The following is a 12046-nucleotide window of genomic DNA, read 5'->3' on the forward strand; positions in this document are numbered from 1 at the left end:
GTAGACACATCACGTACAATATGCACGCAATCAAAAATCATGATTCATTCAGAAATCAGCATAGAATTTTTTCAAAAATGTTCAAAAACCAACAGGGATGCGTTCAAAATCATATGAGTAATCAATAGACCAACGTGCGCTGGATGGTAGGCACTTTGCGAAACAAGGTCTTTTTCCTCAATAATGTGAATTTGCCCCCCCCCCCCCCCCCCTGAAACTGCCACCCTGGGCAGATACCCCGGTTTGCCCCAGCCCCCTAGTTCCGGGCCTGTTGCGCATACGTGAATCTGGCAGCTTAGGCGCACCAGTAAAATTTTGCCGGACAGCATCTGGCTGCTTGCTGCTTTTGCTTATACAGCTAACTGCCACAATTTTGTAGCCAGAAGCGGGAGAAGGTACATGCGCATCTCACCCTCAACCGCTAAAACGAATCTAATGTAAACAACTGTGACGTCACGCTCATCGGAGGCAATTTGTTGTTATGATACATTGCATAGTCTTCGTAAAGCCTTTGACAAATTTTGCTGTTGGCAGACGCTTGTACTGAGAACTGTGTTTTGTTGTATATGGGGCATTTCCTTTGCAACTTAAGTTTTAGTTTCGTCTTTTTTTTCTCTCTCTCTCTCTCTCTCTCTCGTTCGTGTTTTATAGCTGCAGTATTATTCTGCAGTAGCGAGGTACAGTTTGAGTATTGGTTCTTACCGGTCAAAGTTACAAAAATTTAACTGAAAACTAAAACAATGAAAAATTCCGGGTTTTCCTGGTTTTCTCCCTGATGAAAAAATTCCCGGGTTTTTTTCGGATCTCCCGGGTCGTATAGGTCTACACCCTGACAATGGATGTGGCGCATCCAACTAGTGTAGCAATACCAAGAAATCACAAAGAAAATTAATTCAGTTTTGTCTCGACCGTCAACACTTAGCGGTGCTGTAAAGGCAATTGATAACTGTTATGAATATTAAATGAGTTGCAAATTTGTGTGTTTAGTAACTGTGAACAATTTTGTGAGAGGAACTATGAACAGTAACTAAAATTCCCTTTACAAATTACTATCGAACAGAGCCATGTTATGTTTACCAATGTGCCAACAACCAAGGATATATGTCCGCTACGTTGCGCACATGCTGTCTGCTGTAGCTACCTGGTGAGCTACAAATCTCGCAAATTTTACTTCTTAAAAAAAATCATTTGCAATGTGTCTTGGCAGCTAAAATTTTGACATTGTGCTCCTTTCAGTGTATTCACCGTGTATAAAAAATTTCAGGGCAGATCGACGTGTCAGACTGGAAGGTTCCTTTGTACGGGTGCGAGTGCCCATAGTCTCATTGCCAGTAACTGGTTCTCAACAGTTCATGTTGATACGTTTGTTCTTCTCTGCCACTCCCCCCTCCCCTCCCCCTTGCAATATGATTGTCTGGGGAGGCATGGTACTGTGTGGATGTTCAGATCCTCCTCTGTGAGCGGATGTCCATTGTTACATGCATCACTGCACAACTGACGTGGCACATCCAACTAGTGTGGCAATGCTCTGAAATGAGAATCCTGCCACTTAATAGGCCACAATTTGACTCCTCTCGAATCGCTAAGTTGATTGTAGGGAGCGTAGGTGTGTCTCTGTGGCATGGAGTCTGTTTGCTCTATATGTCTGCACAACAAGAGCCTTATAGACAAGGGCATTTCCTTCAAAGGGTAGAGACGGGTGGTGCTCACGTAGTTACGCAGCAGATGATGTTGATACCATTACCAGTATGTGTATCATCTGCCAGATCGGATTGTCATCACATCAAAATTAACAAGAGTCTTTCAAGCTGTTCTAATTTTTTTTCTCTGGCACTGTATCTCGAATCATGCTGCCACACTCTTGGTGGTGAGCTCTTGTAGAACTCCATTTTCTTAAAAAGGGAAAAATGCTGTTGTTACAACAGCTTATGAAAGTGCCTATTGCCTTTAGTCATATACAGAGTATAAACAAAATTCATGTTGCTGGCTGTCTCTTTCACTTGTCAGCTTGTAGCCAATGGTGGTTTGAAGAACAGCTACTAAAAGGAAACCGAAATATGTATGCTTCCTTTCATTACATCATTTTGCGCATAAAATATTAATGTTGACACAAGAAAGAAGTGCAAGCTATCAGTATACAAAGTGTGCTAATGTGAAGGTGGCGAGAGCAGATGGCGAACTGTAAAGTAATTTAAAACTTACAAATAACTAGAGAGCTCAGCTGTTCCAGTTACTTAATATTCACGTGTCCTTAAAAACACTTAATGATAATTTTTTTACGTAAATTAACAGAAAAATGTGCAACAGCTGCTGAATACCAGTAAGTCATCCAGCACGCACGAAATACATATTTTCATAAAATCCTCAATTGTATTGTATTAAAAATGTTTGTACCGGTCAAAAACACCATCATCGTGAAGAAAATGCACAGGAGTGGCTATACAGCATATCGTATCAATCAGTTCCTCCAACTCCTTCCAGTCTTTACGGCTAATTCACACTGTCTGCTACATTGAATTTGGTGTATTGTATGCATTTCATATTAAATGTCAAAGTTCGGGAATTTTTCTTGGAACATTTTGTTCAATACGTTCACCGAAAGTTTATCTGAGATACCAGCTCTTGGTCTTGTCACTATTGTAATGACTTGATCCACCCTTAAATGAATGAATGTGATTATAAACTGCCATTCCTACTTCTTCCCTAATTTTCAGTGACCTATTTCCATGATTCTCTCTTCCAGCACGAGGAGAGTTGCTCAGCTTCCAAAATTTCCAAACTGTCGTTAATCGTCGTCTTGTTACCCCATGTACTGGCATGAAGGCTTTTCCGTATGTAGGAGTTTCATGTACAATGTCATCACCTTTTACTGTTACTCTGTAGTTGAAAGAACGCTGTCAAAGCTGTGCTTCATCTTCATTGTTCCCTCATCGCTCTCTGTGATGGCCTGTCAGATACAATTGCTCATTCCAGTCTCCCAGATCACTAAATATTCGTATAATATTTGACCTTTCTTCCGCACTTTCTTCCTCAAAACACATTAACTTCCAGTTGCAATCTTCTCCAAGTTCGTGCAACTGAACCCTTAATTTTTCCATGACTGCACTCATTCAGCCTTGTACTCGCCTCTTCGTAACACCGAGAATCTGGAGGTCTCGATCTTTAATCTCATATGAAGTACTCTTCATTCAATATAGATAATAAACTATTAAATATGAAATGAATCGCTTACACCTGTGTTAGTACACACAATACCTCAAACTAAAGCAAAGGATTTTACTTGTACCAACAATGCACAATAAAAGAAAATTCTCTGTTTCTTGCTTCAACACTTAGCCAACCCACAAGGAATCTAAAACTTACTACACAACATTAGACAAAGCACATTTATTCCCTGTAGCGGGAGACATTTTCACATTCTTTCCATGCATGCCTAATCTAAAATGGGGCATAAAAGTGGACTATTCATATCATCACACTGGTCGATTAACAAATAGTAAACAACACGAAATCCTACATCTCATGATATGCATAACCCATTTTTGAAAAAAAAAAAAAGAAAGTGAACAAATTACGTGCTGTCCTGTATTCTTCAGTTGTTATTGTACGTCTTCGTTATTTGTTGTAAATTGTTTCGTTTCGTTATTTTTTTCGTATAGAATTTATAATTTTATAATGAATGACGAAAGGCTGAGGCAGCAGTCTGCACTGTACGAGTGTGTAGTAAATTATTTGCCCACTACTACATTAAGTAGACTTTCATAGATAATGGTACTGCATTTAATATTTCACAACGAAGTGGAATGCAATATGGCTGAACGAGAAATGAAAAAAGTGTTGTGGGTACAATCAGGTTGATTGATAAATGAAAATTATTTGTATGACAGGCATTTGTAAAGTTTGATAAAGAAGTTGACTAAGCCCATCGGATACTGCAACAAGGGGAAAATTTTACCAAGTAATCTATTAGAGTTATTTGTTCGAGGAAAGCATATTTATTGTCAAGTGCACTTTAAGATTGTCTGGAACCGCGTGACCGCTACGGTCGCAGGTTCGAATCCTGCCTCGGGCATGGGTGTGTGTGATGTCCTTTGGTTAGTTAGGTTTAAGTAGTTCTAAGTTCTAGGGGTCTTATGACCTCAGAAGTTAAGTCCCATAGTGCTCAGAGCCATTTTTTCAAGATTCATACAATTTCACTCGCAAACCCCAGTACAAATAATGCACTTGAACTATTAAAAGCCAAATACAAGACGTGCAGAAAACCTATAAAATTTGACGGGAAAGTTATTGAGGGACATATGACTACTGCAGAAGAATTTGCGTTGGACTCATAACGAAACTTAACCTTAAGTAATCCAATTTTTCACGAGGTGTGGTGGCATCTCGTAGCACTGTGTTCCTTTTAGTAATTCTGGGTGCAATTTGACATAACAAATTAAAAAATGGTGCTTCGACAGTCTGAAATATTTAGCAAACGCAGATTCCTCTCTTCGAGCTCCTTGTAGAGTGAGTGAAATTTCCATTCTATATTACATGATTTTTTACATACCCACACTCTTTCTTCCGTTGTTTCGTACTTCTGTCTTCCTTCTCTAATATACAAGCTACCCCAGCAAGCTACAAACTGTTTGAGTCCGAAAAAAAAAGGCCAAGACAAGACACGAGCGTAAGGCCCTCGCGGGCCGCGGCTGTGGATAACCGAAAGTCACGTCATAATGACGTGTACGTGTGCAGAATTCCTTTCCGAATGAGTTGGGAGAGTGACACTGACACCATCCTTGTCACGTGGCTGAGTGGTCCCTCGGAAATCGCAGAAACAACTACTAAATATTTCCATTCGCAGGAACTTGGTCCAATAGGGAACGTAAGGAAGACGATAAATTTCATTATAGATGCCTGCAAAAGGCAAACACGGAGTGAATAATCACAAGCTTTTATCAAAAAAAAAAAAAAAAAAAAAAAAAAGGAAAAGCACAATCAATTTCCGCAAAGTAAACAAGTGAGAATACGTATCTATTATGCTGATTAAAATTAACAATATACAAAAGACCAGACCACTCTCGTTGTGTATGTTCATGCTATCTGGAATTACAAGCCTCATGTATCACTGTAATGTTAGAGATTTTTATGATAAATATAAATGGTTTACCTAATAACACTTTATGGAGCCACATGCCTATTCCACATTTCATTAATGATATTGTATTGACGTTATCCTCCTGATACGTAATTTACTTTAATAAAATCCCTGAATTGCTTCGCATACCCTGCAGGCATCAGAAACTTACCTCTTGTGTAGCCAACTGTAATGCAGACCAGTCACTAAAGTAAATGTCTCCGGTTGCTAATAACCAGAATCTTAATGCCAGTCTTTCTTCAGATTACGTTGGTCGTCAGTAACCAGTGTTCTGCTTTTAAATTTCCTCCTCAGTTGTAATGAGAAGTCAGCAAAAAGTGTCAACCTACATATCTTCAATGCTAAGCTGTAACTTCAGTTCAGTGTTCAGTGCACTGCCTCCACACATTTAATGCTTACGTACATTTCCACACTTTAACAGAACAAAAAAAAAAAAAAAGGCGACTTTTGGAGACATGTTTAATGCGATATATCACTAAAGCTGCGTACCGATCTTTATGTAATACCCAAGTTTAAACATGGAGACCATCAAATATGGCTTGTTAGTTTCGCACAAGGACGAATACACTATGACTGTTGGTTCCAGAATCTGTTACAAAATGCGAATATGGGCGCGGACCTGCGTACTTCTGACACTGGAACTGGATGCCTTTATCCACTTGGTCACGGTGAAAACATACTACAGTTCTCAATGTTTTAAAATGAAATGAAAGGTTTTACTGCCGAAGTGTCATTAATAGACATTTGATTATAAGAATTCGCACCAAGGGTGACGTGTTTGTGACACATCATCAATCGGCCGTTACCTCCAAACGGTATCTCTGCAAGTTATAATACTAAAAAGCAAAACGTCACGAAACCAATATAGCGGATGTCATATCGTGTGACATAACTCTAAAAAAGTTTCTGATACAAGGAGAATTTTATAGTGTAGCTGACTACATTAGCAAACAGTGATTAAAAGTTCATCCTTTGAGTGATAAATCTCACGCATCATAAAAAGAACTAGCAACAGAAATCAATGTTAAAGAAATTAACTATAATTAGGAACCACTGATGTACACTGCTGGCCACCGTAAATGCAACACCAAGAAAGACAAGAGGTAGCACATCAAAATTTATTTTGTAGATAACATGTTGACCAAGTATCAAATGATTGCGTTTACAGACGTCTGTGACATGTGGTTCCTGCCAGAATCAGTAGCCAGAGTAGCCGCCATTGTTGGAGATCACCGCTGCCACACGTCTCGGCATTGAGTCAAAGAGACGTTGGATGTGTTCCTGGGGTACAGCAGCCCAAGCAGCTTCCACACGTTGCCAAAGATCATCTGGTGTGGCAGCTGGGGATGTAATCTGAGTCACTCGTTGAGCAACCATGGACCACATGTTTTCTATCGGCGAAAGATCCGGAGAGCGAGCCGGCCAGGGAAGCAATTCAATCTGGTTATTGACGAAGAACCTTTGGACAATGCGTGCCACGTGTGGTAGCGCATTATCCTGTTGAAATATGGCTGTGGCCGAGCCCTGAAGGTAAGGAAGGGCAACTGGCTCCAGCACCTCGGATATGTAGCGCCGGCTATTTAAAGTACCGGCAATGCGTACTAGAGGCGTGCGAGAGTAATATCCAATACAGCCCCATACCATAATACCCGGTGCAAGACCAGTGTGGCGGTGCATAATGCAGCTGTCCAGCATCCTCTCTCCACGGTGTCTCCACACTCGAATCCGACCATCGTGGTGCTGCAGACAGAAGCGTGCCTCGTCAGTAAAGACAACGTCATTCCATTCTGCCGTCCACATCCGTCTGTCATCACACCATTGGCGACGGGGACGTCTGTGGTTCTGCGTCAATGGTAGATGAAGCAATGGACGTCTTGCGAACAGATCACTCTGCTGTAAACGGCATCGAATGGTACGCGCAGACACTGGATGATGCGTTACAGACGCAATGTGCTGTACTATGGTTCGGGATGTCACTGAGCTATGGTTCGGGATGTCACTGAGCGATCCGTCACTGCCATGCGCACAATTTGCCTATCAGCACGTGCAGTGGTGCACCGAGGTGAATGCGATCGACCACGTCGGTCCGTCGTGCCCTCCTGCATCCAACGGTCACATATCCGCATTACAGTTGTTTGGTTTCGTCCAACACGACTAGCGACTTCTCTGTATGATAATCCACAATCTCGGTAAGCCACTATCCTTCCTCTGTCGAACTCGGATACTTGATCAAAAGATGTTCGCTGTTGTCTACGAGGCATAACTGATCGTCTTGTGAAGCAACCACAAAGTAAACACACGTGCCGAACGTACACTCGTCGAAATCGCCAAGCCTTAAATGGCGCTATGAGGTGGCGCCACAGGCGCGCGTGATGAGCGTCTGCGCTGAAATTCTAATCAGTTGCATATCTCATCGCTGCAAACTCATGGTGTAAATTTCACTCGATTCGGATGCTTCCTTCAGGGTGTTGCATTTACGGTGGCCAGCAGTGTATAATATAAGCTAATTATATGTCACAAAATTATTATTATTTCTGTATGTCATTTTGTACCGTGTAATATTATGAATATACTGCATCATAAGTCATTGTGTACGATGTATGGTAATATTATATATATACTGTGAAAGCTCCTAAGTATTTTTAATGTGTAAGCTATTTTATATACTTTTATATTTCATATTATCTAGACTGTAAGCCTAATGGCCTGCCCTATGTTTACAAGTACATATCTATAATAAAGGTAATTTACAGGAACAATAAAAATCACAAGCACTTCCCACAGCGGCGCTGGGCCCGTGGCAAGATGCGTGAGTGGGTCCCTTTCCAAACATAGCAACCCAATTTTATGATTATTTTAAAGAGGGTTTGACATGATTTAAACATAATGCATTTCGGGGAATATTGGCGATACACCAAAAATTACTATTGGGATAAAATACAGAAAAACTATAATTTCTTATTAAGCGCTAAACAAATCTTAACAAATGCAATTGGAACATATCAGTACCATGAACTATCGTGTACGGTACCAATGTTCTAAAATGCCGCGCACGAAATTGCGTTAGTCCCCCTTAAACATCCCAACAACCACCACCACCACGAAATTGCGGTCTTTCAGCGGGCCATATCTCGGGTTACATTCATAACGAAGATAAGGGGTCAAATGTTTTAGATAACCCTTCACCTAGTGGCCATTTGTATATCTAACGGAGAGATAGGCATACTGAAGCTACCCTACAGTAGGGCCAGGCAAATTGAGTAAATCGATTGATTCTTTTGCATTAGGTGTGGCCTGGGGTGAACCTCATCTTACAAAAGCACCACTTGTTCATCGACGATTCTTGAGAATACCTCAAAAAGCTAGGAGCTTTGGGTACGAAAAGACCCAATTGTGGGGATGGCAATTTCTATTGACGGCAGATCGTCGAAAATTTTACCGTATGCTCTTAAGATGACATTCTCGGAGAACTTTGAAACTTTTTTCGGTGTCATTATCCGTTACCGACAACCAGACGGTCAAAGTTAGTGAATTTATCCAGAAAACCGCAAAAACCGGTTTTTAGCCGTTTTAGTACCATGATGTAGGGAAGCAGCCTACTCACGCTGTAGTAAATTCACATCGGTATCATTGCTACAACCAGCCTCGGATGCCGTATAGTGTTAATTCTGGGATGGTTTTCATTAACTAGCTTCAGTTTGCGTATTGTTGTATTTTCACGTGCCGTCGCGGGACAGACATTCTACCAAATATTTAGCGTGGCGTTTGATGAAATATTTCATCAAATTATGGCAAGCATTCTTTTTAACATTTAATTCGGACATTTATAGTTGCATCAGCGCATTAGACTCTGAACTGCTCTGTTAGTTAGGTTGTAGGGATACTTGTGTTTTTTATCAGTGAATTTCAGAATATACTCAACTATTTTGGAAAATCGTTTTTTATTAGAAATCCCGGACAATCTCCTAATTCCTCAGAGCTATAAGCTGCAGCTATAATGGTATTCTCAGATGAAGTGGGCACTAGGAATTCTAATTACAGGCTTCACGTTTTGTTAAATCACTTTCTGGGTGCTAAAAAGTAAATAGAGAGCCAGTGTTGAGAACGGCGAAAGACAGCATTAACAACATTCTAAAAGCCAGAAACTGATTCAACATGCAAGCATTTATACAGCAATATATTTTTACAACTTATTCGCCGCCCCACATATGGTGCATCGGCCGGGAAATCAACTAAGTGAAAGTGATTTTTTAACTATTCGGATTCGCGAGTGAAATGCGACACGCAACTGAGTATAGAACAGTGAATGTGTTACGTGTGTATGTGGACGACGCAATTGGATTAACAACACATCTGGATTGACGGAGCTGGCACTGAGTCTAGCGGTGCTGTCGACATCGCGAGAAGCCAGTCTCGCCGCACCGCAGTCGTCCGCTGAAGCAGCCGGCGCAGCGCCTGCAATTGCGGGCCACGCAAACAAACAGCCGTCGGAGAGCCGTCTGCAGTTCAACGTGCCACGTCGCATCAGGAATCCTGGTACGCCGCGCCGGCAACGCCATACGTCGTGCAGAAGAAACTAAGTGAAAAGCTGTTAAAAATTTTACTAACCTGCACTAAAAGACTGTCGGCGATGGAACCGTCAAAAGAAACCGAGTTTAAACTTAAATTAGAACCTATGTCTGTTGAGGGAGCTGTAAATTCAGACAACGATTCAAGTGTAAATATGCATAAAAGTTGTAATGTTAAGGTGAAACATGAAGTATTGTCTCCTGACAGTAGTGTACAATGGGGCAATGATTCAATAATAGAAACCCCTGTAGTAAAGCAGAAATTAGAAATTGTAAATTTATTGGATGATAGTTTCTCTGATGAATTAAAAATGAAACAGTCATCAGAGATGGTAGAGTTTAAGAAGGAGAAGTTAGATAGGACTAATCAATCAGAAGTTTCAGTTAGTTTTGATGATTCTGGTGTTGGAGCTAGTTTTTCGTCACCTGAGTGTGATAAAAAGCCAGCTAGTGAGCAACCCAAAGATGCTAGTGGCTATGGTATAGCTGTGGAGATATTCCAAGTAGAAATAGAGAACGAACAAGAAGTGCACAAGACTATAGCTTTCGCAAGTCGATCTTTACAGGCAGCAGAGAGAAATTATGGCATCTCAGAACTGGAAGCATTAGCAATTGTATTTGGGGTACAGAAGTTTGAGCAGTATTTATTAGGTCACAAGATAATTGTTTACAGTGACCATAAGGCGTTGACCTTTTTAAAGACCTGCAAGTTGAGGAATTCTCGTTTGGTAAGATGGTCATTGTATCTCCAGCAGTTTGACCTTGAGGTTAGATATATTCAAGGGAAAGACAATCTGGTAGCTGATGGGTTATCTAGAAGTGCGGAGCTCTGTGATGACGCGGGAATTACAGCAACAGACCTAAATGAAGTTCGAATGTTTGCATTGCACGAAGTAAAGGAAGAAAGTGTATTAAAGAGAGTGATTAAGAACTTGAGACGTGAGCAGAATGCAGATGACCAACTGAAATGAGTGAAGAGCTATTTAGGAAATGCGAACTATCCTAAGGTTTCGCAATATTATTGTTTGCATAAAGGTATTCTGTTTAGGAGGAAAAAGATAGGTGTTTCTGAGTGGAAGCTGTGCTTTCCCTCACAACATGTAGACTTACTAATCGACTATGTACACCTGAGGTATGGGCACTACGGTGCAAAGAAGTGCATTGCAAAGTTAAAAGAGAAGGTTGTGTTTGACAACATGTACCGCCGTGTGGCCAAGCGTCTAGCATCTTGTGTAGTGTGCCAGAAAGTCCGTGCTGCTAACACCAGAATACAAGGGGATATGCATTCAGTAGAGCCAACTGAAACCCTAGAATTACTGGCTTGTGATTTGTTTGGCCCTCTTCCTGTTTCGAGAGGTGGTTGTACCCATGTTTTTGTTGTTGTGGATGGATTCAGTAAATATGTTAAGCTATACCCAATTAAAAGAGCAAATGCAAAAACGTTGGTTGAAAAGTTGGAAAAAGATTTCTTTGTGAACGTTGGCGTTCCGAAGAATTTGCTGTCACACAATGGGCCTCAATTTACTTCTGATAGATTTAAGGAATGTCTAGATAAGGCCGGCGTGAAACATCTGAAAATATCTGCGTATTTCCCCCAAGGAAATATTAGTGAACGTATTATGAGGGAATTGAACCATTCTATCTACCGATTAGTGAAGAAAAATACCTAATGTGACAAATCTAATAGTGACAAACAATAGTAACAAGTATGTATAGAACTCTGGTAATATTATAAGTACAAAGTGTTGTTTTATTGGAAATGGTCCACCAACAGTAATTTAAAAAGATATATGAATTCATGTACAAGCAGGATCTGAAGTGGTAGTGAAACCTAGTGTATGCATTAGAGCTAACTAAGAAATAGTAAAAGAGATTGCTTAGTGTTATGGAAAAATATGCAGATAAGTTGTAAGATTAAACTCACCTGGTGTAGCAAGGAAAGGCAGTGTAATAGAATTGAGCAGTGTTTGTGGTTGAGACGTGAAGGACACGTCCCTGAAGTATTTATAAGGTTGGAGCTGGCCATTATTTTAGTGTAGTGTGTGACAGGTTACACCTACACGTATTGAGGCTATGAGTTGGAGGCGTGAATGCGACCATAGGTACCCTTATGTTAGATGAGACAGAGCAGCTCATGGTGTCCTATAGGTTTAAGGAATTTAGCATTACGCTCGTCCATAATTACTTGATGCATTTTAGCGGTAGGTCTGAGAGAGACTACCTGAGGTTTCAGCGTCCGATCGAGTGGAAATGGATTGCCACGTGAGCAAACTAATCAGCTGCAATACACTATGAATATGAAATAAATGTGCTATCCTATGCTTTAAATGTTAATAGAGTG

Source organism: Schistocerca piceifrons, chromosome 4 (assembly GCF_021461385.2).
Source record: "Schistocerca piceifrons isolate TAMUIC-IGC-003096 chromosome 4, iqSchPice1.1, whole genome shotgun sequence".
NCBI classification, from domain to species: domain Eukaryota; kingdom Metazoa; phylum Arthropoda; class Insecta; order Orthoptera; family Acrididae; genus Schistocerca; species Schistocerca piceifrons.